General features: G+C 41.9%; 1 long non-coding RNA gene across 1 annotated transcript; it reads right to left on the bottom strand.

Moving 5' to 3' along the window:
- Positions 1-10,329: 10,329 nt before the first annotated feature.
- LOC123410836 lies at positions 10,330-10,902 on the bottom strand. The gene is made up of 2 exons (XR_006613105.1): positions 10,777-10,902; positions 10,330-10,612 (listed from the first exon to the last, which is right to left on the bottom strand). It is a non-coding gene; the product is annotated as an uncharacterized LOC123410836 (long non-coding RNA).
- Between the last annotated feature and the right edge of the window lie 291 nt (positions 10,903-11,193).

The following is an 11,193-nucleotide window of genomic DNA, read 5'->3' as shown; positions in this document are numbered from 1 at the left end:
GTCTTGATGTGTGTTACTACTGTAGCAACATCATTGTATCTTTATTTTTAAGCTTTGTGCCAAGTTTTAGCCTCCGATTGCAAGAAAGATCAAAATTGTGACATGCTGTCCAGATACAGATTATGTTTGCTTGACAAAAAAAATACCAAAAATCACCAATCATCTTTTTGATCTGAATTTGTTTCATAGTATGCTCTATACAATTGTCTTTCTGGTGTCTGTTCTGAGTTTTTTTATTCGAGTTGCACAGGTGTCCTGAAAAAATTATTTACTACCTGTTGGTCTGTTTTTCACAGATTCTGCCACGTTTTGCATTTTCAATGTTTTGCAAATCTTAAGCTTGCTTTTTCTTTGCAAAAACTTTTTGGAAATCTTGAGAAACAGTAGCTCTTCATGAAAATATTTATTTCCAGTGGAGAAAATATTATTTTATTATGGGTACTAACCACTCTAATCAGCTTATGATGAGTTTCGTATGAAGGGAGTTTTCAAGTATGCGATGGAAGATGATGAAAGAAGATCTATGAGTATCAAATGCTCAAGCTTGGGGATGTCCCATGCACCCCAAATAAATATCCAAGGAGACTCAAGTGTCTAAGCTTGGTGATGCCCCCGTGCATCCCCTTCTCCATCAACAATCATAAGTTCGTCCTTCTCCATGTTATACTTTTATCACTTCATATGTTATGTGCTATGCTTGGAGCGTCCGGCTCTTTACTTTTTAGTTTGTTTTAGTTTTGCTTGTTGTTCATAACAATTTGGATCCTAGCCTTCTTTGTTTGGGCGAAAAACACGCTCCACTCCACTCTAGAACACAACATAGGTTTTCATGCTTATCTTTTTGTGTGTTCTTTATCTTTTCCTAGTTGTTCTCATGCTTAGCTCTTAGTTTTCACGCTTTATCTTTTTAAGAGCTTTTTTATATGCTTTTGGAACTCTCTTGAGTTATAATGTTTATCTTGTTCAGAGAGTTGGCTTATTGCACTGAGTTGTGTGTCTTGCATGAGTAGGTAATTGAGGTTGCTATTTAAGTATAGTAGTAACTTGCAATAAATTTGAGGTATTGATTTGAGTAATGTTTGGACTATTGGTGCCAAGAGCTTGAGCCTATTAGTGATAGGTGTCGTATTTTGGGAAATCAGTGTGTTTTTTAAAAACTAAAAAAATTAGTTGAGAACTCTAGCTACTAGATGGGTCGCTAACCTCTGGAGGGGTTGGAATATATAGAGTACCCTCACGTTATCATAGGTCAAGGATGCGCAAGGATAACCAAACCCCCAAACACCCCTCCTCGGGGTACTTGTCTCTTTGTAAATTCCTTACTAGATAGAGAGTTACCGATAATAAGTGCATGAGTTCTTCGGACTAATGCGAGTATTCGATTGTTGGCACTTCCACCATCCATATTTTGCTAGCCTCTTCGGTACCGTGCATTGCCCTTTCTCATCTTGAGAGTTGGTGCAAACTTCTCCGGTGCATCCAAACCCTTGTCATGATACGCTCTGTCATCATAAGCCTCATTATATCTTTCCTCAAAACAGCCACCATACCTACCTATTAAGGCATTTCCAAAGCCTTTCTGAAATACATTGCCATGCAACATCCACCATCTCATGACTTGATCTTCATGTCATACATGCTTTCGCTTGATTGAGGAGCCACATGTTAGTTGGGCCTTGCCCTTATTATTGCTACATGACGCGCTAGTTTCATTGCATATCCTGCTACATTGGCAGAGGCATGCATTTGCATACATCATGATAGTTTTAATTTGTCTTTATGTTATGTACTTCTTATAAAGTCTGAAGATCTTCTTTATTCTTGTAGAATATAGAGTGTTGCCCTTAAGTGAGGAAAAGATCCCGAAGAGGAAAAATTAAAAGATCCCAAAAGAGGACACATGAAAAGATCCCAAAGAAGACAAATGGGAGATAAAAAGAAAGAGCCAAAGAGGCCGCAAAAAAGAAAAAAGAAATAAAAAGAGAGAAGGGGGAAACACTACTATTCCTTTTGAAAGATCCACACTCGTACTCCATTGTTATATTTGTACTCCATAGAGATTATCATTCATGCATAACTATGTGGGGACCCTTATACTATAGAACTTGGCTTGTATATTCCAATGATGAGCCTCCTCAAATGAGCTCTAGGTCTTCATGAGCAAGCAAGTTGGATGCACCCCCACTAGTTCCACTGGAGAGCTTACCTTAGCTCATATGTTCATTCGTTGCATGGCAATCCCTACTCCTCACATCATATCTATCATTTGTCTTTCTCTCGCCTATGATTGTCCTCATTGATGTGAGCCTTTCACACCTTTTTTGTCTTCCTTCTCCATCATTATTCTCTTTGCCATCCTAAGTGCCAACATATCTTGCTCGCGCTCATCCATTGCATGAGTGCTCAAAGTCGAAAGGGAGAGGATCATTTTGACTTGTGCCTAACTAGTGGTCTGGGGATGAGTCAAAACAAGATTCCGAAGGAGACAAAGTGTGAAGTTTTAGTAGATTGAATTCTCAATTAAACCATATAATATTTTTTATGCTCTAAACCCATCTCCCACTTCTTTCACGAAAACAACATTTGGAGACATTCGAGTCACGAACAGCGAGAGCTCTTGCACCTTTATGTTCTTACTTTGCTAGTTTCAATACTAGATATAGACTCTTGCTTGTTATTGTCTTGACTTGAATTGCATATCTTACTTGCTTTACTTTGAATTTCTTATATGTGTGTTAGCATGTCACCACACAAATTATTTGTGTTATCATTTACCTACTCGAGGACGAGCAGGAATTAAGCTTGGGGATGTTGATACGTCCCAAACATATCTAAAATTTTTGCTTGCTCCATGAAAGTTTTGGGTGATATTGCTATGTGTTTTGTACACTTTCATACCTTTTTCAACATATTTGGACTAACCTACTAACTCAGTGCACCCAGTGCAAGTTTTTGTCTGCTGATGTATTTTTTGCAGGGACTTTTACCCCAATTTATACAGCCCCAAAAATTCCGAGAAAAATATATAAATATCAGCATGACGGAAGCTTCACGAAGCATCAAGGTGGGCCAGAGGGGAGCTAGGGCTTGCCCAGGCGGCCTCCCTGCGCGGGCACCCTCCTGGTCGCGCCACCAGGCCGCATGGGTGAGGCCCACCTTCTCTGGTGCCCTGCCTTGGCTCCTATTTTTACCCCTGTGGAGGAAACGCTGATGGCGGAACCCTTTTCTCGAGAAGAAATTCCGATCTCCGCCGCCATCCCCAACAAGTTTTGGGGGACCAGAATTCCTGTGTCGGCACCCTGCCGGGACGGGGAAGTGCCCCCGTATTCATCTCCATCGACGTTGCTTCCTCCCTTCATGAAGCGGGAGTAGTTCCTCCTCGGGATTGAGGTCTTCTACAGTAGCTATGTGGTTAATCTCTCTCCCATGATGTGATCTTGATTGTGATCATAGGCTATGTTAACCTAGGGGTGATCCCATGATGTTTCCTATTCTTCTATGTATTGAATTTATGTACTCACTTGATCTTATCTAGTATAATCCCTGAGACCATGGTGACACCGGTCTATTGGACATGGATTAGAAGAATATTTTCATGAGTGATTTCCTCTTTTGTGAATTGATTGAAGATCGAGAGTCTCTTGGTGCTTTTCTTTGATTATCCTTGAGATACGTTGTGGTGATTGTGGTACTCTCTTTGGATGGCCGCGGTGACATTGGAAAATCCATAGATGAGAACTACGAACTCTAAGGTGTGCTTTTGTAGCCCTACATAATTCTCGTCCTCTCTTGATCACAAAGGAATGGCCTCCAAGTACGACACCATTGCATGTTTTAGTGGAAATATCATGCGATTATACTATGTTAATGTTGTTGGGAGTTGCCACTAGCAAAAGTATGAAGCCTAGGCCTTGTTTCTCACCATTGTTACACCGTTTATGCTCACTTTTGTCACTTGCTACCTTGCTGCCATTTTTATTTCAGATTTACAATACCTTGTTTTACCATGCGTATCACTTGTCTTTTAACATCTCTTCGCCAAACTAGTGTACCTATACAACTGACAATTGTCTTAGGTGTGTTGGGGACACAAGAGACTTTTTGTATCTAAATTGCAGGGTTGCTTGAGAGAGATCATCTTCAACCTCTACTTCCCTGAGTTCCATAAACCTTAGGTCATCCACTTAAGGGAAATTGCTGCTGTCCTACAAACCTCTGCGCTTGGAGGCCCAACATAGTCTACAAGAATAGAAGCGTGCATAGACATCAACATCTCACACAATTCAACATAAAAACTGTATGCAATTTAGATTAGCATCATACATTGTTATTTCACGAAAAATGTATGTAATGTGCGCACACGATTAAAAGTAAAAAATCTGTGTCTGATGTAAATTCCAACACACAAAATTGGATCCTAAAATTGTATGCATTGTGTGATCTTAATGACGCATTAATTAGTCCTAAAATGAGCTAGGCAATAACTGTTTTACTATGATCACATTTTCACAAACAAAAATGCAAATTTGAAATCCATTATATGATTTCTTTTCAAGCTTTATCGTACAACATACAAAAACATAAACGTACCATCTCACATGATACGAAAACCAACACATAAAACTAGCAATCACATCTAATTACTTCATAAAGCTTCATCAGTCTCTTGTTCATCGATGACATCAACGGCTAAACCTTCTCAGATTTCTTATTGTATCTCATCCTGAAAAACCAATAGAAAATGATGAGAAAATTAAAAAAAAAGTACATCATTACATGGAGCAACGATTCGGTGTCTAGGCTCATTTGCACCCCGATGCATACAAAATTCAAAACAAATACTAAATAAATTCAAAAAATTCCAATTTATTTTGCATGATAGAGAATTTGGTGCGTGAGTTGTACTCCAAATTTTAGATCATTTAGACATGTGAGTATTCCTTGGCAAAAAAGACAAATTTGATGTGTGTAAATTACGGTTCCTGTATTGTTGTGATCCAATTTGTCTTTTTTGCGGACACCTACTCATATGTCCAAATAAGCTGAAATTGGGAGCGTACCTCACGCACTAAATTATCTACCATGTAAAAAAATTGGATTTTTTTAATTTTATTTCTATTTTTATGATTTATTATATTAGATACTCAAGTATCCTACTTGAAATTAGTTCTTACACTAGCTTTGCATAAAAAACCTCAAAAAAGGATTGTAAGAGAAAGTTCAGGACTTCACAAAGGGAAAAAATTTAATTAGTTTGATGCCTTGGGGAATCTTGATGGATGAGAAGAATCAAGAATTGATTAGATGGCTACAACATCATACTTAGACATAGAAAAAATAGATTAGATTAGTGTTATCCGACAAGCTAGCTACTAGGCAACCTGGTGGATGGATTCGTGGAAAGAGACGCACGTGAACCTAGCTTACATGTTCATGAACTATGCCTCCATGATGCTACCTTCCGGGATGCAGAACCCATTGAAGCAGTTGTGCCACCGGATAAAGATCCCGGAGCTGGATGACCACTTCGTGCTTGTGCTCGCATTTACGCCCGATGACAAGCCTCATGGCGTCCAGGGCACTTGTTTCACACACGACTGCCCGACGCTGAGTGCTCCCTACCCGCCGTGTCGTGCTCCTAGTCGAAGTGTGGAGGAGGCTCATCCGCCCCGCCAGCCATGGCATGGAAGACGCGTGTGTTATGTCAGTGATTCTACATGAGGCTGGATTGGTGTTAGCTAGATATATGTGTAGATGTAATAGAGTATGTGGTGAAGAGATAAGACTTGATATTTTTCTTAGATTTGGAGTGTGGGTGGATGGATTCATGCCATGTCATTAGTCCAACGTTTCAATCTTTTCACCAATAACAATTCAGCACACAAAAGTGTGATTTCTTGCCATTTGATTTTTGCCTTTACACCATCGAAAAACTTGTGAAAACCTTCTTAAATTTTCCTGCAGTATACCAGGGTCATATCTTGACATCATGCCAAGTTCCGTATTTATTAGGCATCATTTACATCTTCTACAATTAAAATACTAAGAAACTTCATGTTCACGGTTGATTATTGCCACATAGATATTTAAATTTTATATTTATTTTATGTTTGAGGAATACACATATACTCACTACCCTCAATATGATTTTTCAAATCATTTCTGTATAATATCTATACTCGTAGTTTAAATTTGAATGTATTCGTTAAATGATTAGAAATATAATTAATAACTCAAATATAGCGAATGATCTCTGGAAATACCAAATTTCAATATGCAGGATTCTATGATGTATCTTAGTTGTTAAAATTGAAGGTCAAATGAAAAGAAAAATATAAGTTCGTCATCAACTTGGTGCATTCACTCCCGAAACCATGATTGTCCCTCGGAAGTTATCTAATTTCGAAAGGATGTACATAAAAAATGAAGCCTTCTCAAATTTTTATCACATCATAGTGTGGTAATATCATGATACTGTATCAAGTTTCATATTTTTCAAACTTCGTTTACAATTTCTATAATTTAAATATCAATAAACTTGATGTTCACAGTTAATTCTTGCACATATGTCTTATAAATTTATATTCATTTCTTCTATGAGGCATACAAATATATTTAAGACCCTAAATATGATTTTTCAAATCATTTTTGCATATTGTTTCATGCATTCATAGTTCAAATTTGAATTATATCAATTAAATAATTGGAAATGCAGTTAATGACTTAAATATAGCAAATGAGCGCTAAAAAGTGTCAAATTTTAACTTGAAGGATTTTATGGTGCATGTTGAGTGTAGAAAAAAATTCAAAGTCAAATGATGAAGGAAAATATCCGTTCGCCTCAAACATATCGCAAAAATCATTATTTGTTCAAAAAATAATAATTTCAGGCATCACACACGGTTCCACTTATGAAATTGTGTGTGATGACGGACTACATCGCATACAAAATATGCAAAAAGAAAGCGTATACAAGACATCAGATGTTTGCGTTTTTAACACTATGTGCAATGATATGTTACATTACACTTTTTTTTTAAACTGTGTACATGACATCACACACGGTTGCATTATAATAACTGTACGCAATAATAGAATACATCACACACACATTAATTATAAAAACCGTGTGCAAAGCATCACACACGTTTACATTTTTTTCAAATATTATGCAATAATAGGCAACATCGCACACACGATTTTTGTAAAAACTATTTGTGCGACATCGCATGTAATTATTTTTCGAAAATATGTGTGATGTTACAATATCACACATGCTTTTTTTGTAATGTTATATCATACACGCTATATACATCATAAACAGTTTTATCGAATGATCTGTGATACATGTGTTGTCTTTGAACCATCTTACAATATTGATGGCTCATATTGCAAAAAACTTGTAAAGGATGACATGAACCATATTGCAAACCTTCGAGTGCAGCATGGGCCGTGTTGCAAACCTCGTTAGATTAGAGAACTATCTCGCGGTTGATCCAACAAGGCTCATGAACGACCAGTGTTTTCAAAGAACCAGTTGGCTTACGCATAGCGTTCTTCATATTTTTTTATGGTAAATGTTTGCTATCCATACGAACGCAGTTCAGTTGCCATGTGGTTAATACATGACCCACTATTTTCCTTTTTTTGACACGATTAATTTGAACTTTTTTGGAAGTGCATCCCCAACTTTTCACCGTATGTATCCTCTCAATTTTTTCTCCCCAAAAATTGTTGTCCATATTATTCCTCCCTTATCATGTTGTTGCTAGCTAAAACTCTACTTGATAAGTGCGCTAGCTCCGCGGTGCGAACAGCCGTCCGTAACCCCATGTTGTTTTGTCCAACAATCTCCTCCACAACAAACCCATGTTGTTTTGTTCAACAATCTCCTCTACAACAAATTATTTTCATGTACTGCTACCCGCGCTGCTCACTGCACGTTGTTGCTGATCGCTGGGACGCCGCCGGCTGTTTTGTATGTGTGTTTGTTGGTGTGGGGTGGAGGGGGGGTGTAAAGCAACACACCCATGAACTTCTGCGAGAGAAGGCCGCTCCCAATGTGGCCATGGGTCAACATGATGCTGCAACAGGCCGCCGGTGATGCTGCCTTCAGTGATGGCTGGTGCTACGATTGGCGACGACTGGTGGTGCAAGCTTTGTGATAGTGATGCCGTGTATAGCAACAGCAGCCGGTGGAGCTACAAAGGGCTGCAACTGATGCTGCATGCAGTGATGGTGGGTGTTGTAAACTTTTTACGAAGTGATGTTCCGTGCTGCAACGGGTGGCTAATGGTCATGCGAGCATGGTCGACCGGTGTTGGGACGGGGTTGGGGCAACGATGTTGCATGTGCTGACAGCCAAATGTGTTATGAGGGATGGTTGGTGAGTGCTGCAGCGGCACCATGGTCGGTGATGTTGTATCTAGAATTGTTGGGTGGTGTCGCGCGCTGGAGCTGCTCTCAGGACGACGTTCCCTTTGTTCCGGGTGTGACCTGTGCACATGGAAGGTAAGATGCCCCCATGAGAAAGTTGGACGGCCCCGCGTTGCCTTGGCCCTGGGCGACTCGGGCGCACCTTCAACCCTAGCGTCGTCGGGCCTTCCTCCTCCTATTCCGTCGCTGCCGCCGCCGTCGAAGGACGCTGTCAGGCGAAGCCTGCGTGGTTGACGGTGGCGGCGGGGCTTCCTCTCATAACGACCTCTGGGCTCTGTTGGGCAACAGATCCAGAGGTGCGTCGACGCGCGTTGGGGCCACGGGTCTCCAGCGATCAGCGAATGAGCACGACGTCCGCTCCAGGGGCGTGCAGGGCGGCGTGGCATTTGCTGCGTCGGGGGCGTGCGGTTGGGGCTGCGTCGTTGGCTGGATTTGGGCACGTCCCAGAACCGATGGCTGGTTCTACAACTTGGCCGGATGCATGGCAACTACGTCATGGGCTCATGGTGCCGATGGTTTGGTCGAGCGGCCGACGGATCTTCGATGGACCAGGGCCTAGCATGGATACTCTCTCGACCGGCGGCACCTGATCCGGCTGCTATCCTCTGGCACTGATCGGTGTGCTTCTCCCCTGCGGTCTCCTGACGGTGCCAGCGTGGTCGCGGGTGAAGATGGTGGTGGAGATCCAGATTAGGGGAAACCCCTTGGTCGGACCCGGCCGGCCGCGCCGACGACGACGCTCAAGGGCGTCGTTGTTCTTCTTGGAGACGTTGGTCTACGTCTACTCCTCCACTTACCACCTCCCTGCCTCTCGGGTGAAAATCCTAACTCCGATGGGCGGCGACGACGTCCTTGACACCGTGACCTTCCTGAAGGCGTCACTTTGAGGGCTGAGTGATGGTGGGCACTGTGTGGGTCCTTGAAGGTTGCTGGTGGTGGGCACTGCTTTGAGGGAAACCCTAAGATATGGTCTTTCAGATCGGACGATGACTGTACTGTGGTGTCGTTTCTCTTTTGGGAGCATCGTTTGTGGAGCAGCGCTGGATGACAAAGGCAAGAGGTGGAGCGGCTTCGTCTTGCACGGAGCTTTGATGGAGCTGTCAGGTCATGCCTGGTCGTCAGGTGCTACGCTGAGTCATGCCTGGTTGGCAGGTGCTACGCACGACAGTTCTTCCAGAATCTTCGCGTCTGGACGGATGAACGCAAGGTGATGGCGCCGTTAGGCGTGGTGGCATCGACGGATGTTCGAACTGGCAAGGATGATGCAGATCTCTCTCCTGAAGATGGGTCAGTGGACCGATGATGATGGCGGTTTCTAATGTGTGCATGTGGTATGCGTTTTAGGTTTGTTGCACCGGTTGTTGGTCCCGATACTTTACGTGGATGGATTGACGACAACATTGTTTTTAGATACGGAAAGTGAGAGCACTCCACATTATCAAGTTTGTAGGTTTGAGTGGTGGCTTCGGATGGTTTGATGTATGTTTTTATAAGACCTTTATAGAATAATTAATAAAGATGGCTGCATGTATCGATTAATGCAGAGGCCGGAGGTTTAACCTCTTTTTCAAAAAAATAAAGAAGAGAAAGTTGGACTTCATCGAACAACAGTCATCTCCCTGTCCTGCGATGCGAAAGGCGACCGACTCAGGCGTTATGTCGGCCGGCCGACCCCTAGGGCCGCCCATTTCTTATGGTCTGGTTAAAACCCGAAATGAATTCCGCTTTTTGCAGATCATTCATTCTATAGATTTTCTTTGAAGATACTTACTCCCTTTTGATGTAAAAAAAATATTCAGCCGAGTCCCACTTTCGAGAAACAGTTTCGGCAAAATCAGATGATTTGGAGTGAAGGCACGGGCTCGATGTAGCCCCTCTGTCGAAAAATGATCCTTAAGCACCAGAACGGTCGATACATTCGATTCAAGTTCGTCCAGAGTACACAGCACACATATATACCACTCCCTCGCAAGTCGAAAACCACTCCAGATATCTACCTAGCTTGCTTGTATACAGAAACTACATACCACACATTACCATACACATGAATGATCTGCAAAGCAAACCGGAACTGCATTTATTTGCCAGATTCTCACGAAGAACATCCGTCATGGGCGTCGTCCTCCGTAGGAGCCCGACCAGCCACCACCGTAGTTGTTACCTCCTGCTCTGTTAACTGCAGCCATGGTAGGGCAACATAACATCATTAGAAATAACCATGGCATGTAGATTTACTCCCTCCAGGGAGAATTTGCAGCACACCCAACCCAAACTTAACCACGGAAAGAACAGAAAAACAGAAAAACGAGGTAGAGATTAATTCAGGACAAGAAACATTACCATGCGTGAGATCCCTAGCAGCAACCATGCCTTGCGAGACGATGACGATGAAGGCGAAGAGGACGCACAGGAAGGCCAGAGACTTTGAAGCCATTTTAGCTAGCTGAGCTTTGTGTGCTTCTACACGCTGAGATGACCAGCTTATATAGGGTGCTTGGAATTGGAATGGGTGGATGTGGATATTTCAACGTGTCACTGGTGAACCACTAGTCCCACTAACAGCTGGCTATGGATTACTATGGATGTGGACGTAGCTCTGACGCGGTCTTAATTCAAAGTGGCGACTTTGGAAAGTCAAATGTCGTGACTAAGACAGATGATTTTGTTATCTAGCTGTCCAGTCAGGGTTTTACTAATTTGAGCTTCTTGACAATGTGAAGATATTAGCCTATTGGTTGTGATTGTTGTGTTAGAGAT

The sequence above is a fragment of the Hordeum vulgare genome, chromosome 7H (genome assembly GCF_904849725.1).
Source record: "Hordeum vulgare subsp. vulgare chromosome 7H, MorexV3_pseudomolecules_assembly, whole genome shotgun sequence".
In the NCBI taxonomy this organism is placed as follows: domain Eukaryota; kingdom Viridiplantae; phylum Streptophyta; class Magnoliopsida; order Poales; family Poaceae; genus Hordeum; species Hordeum vulgare.
The sequence above is the reverse complement of the archived record's forward strand: the minus strand, read 5'-3'. Positions and strand labels throughout refer to the sequence as shown.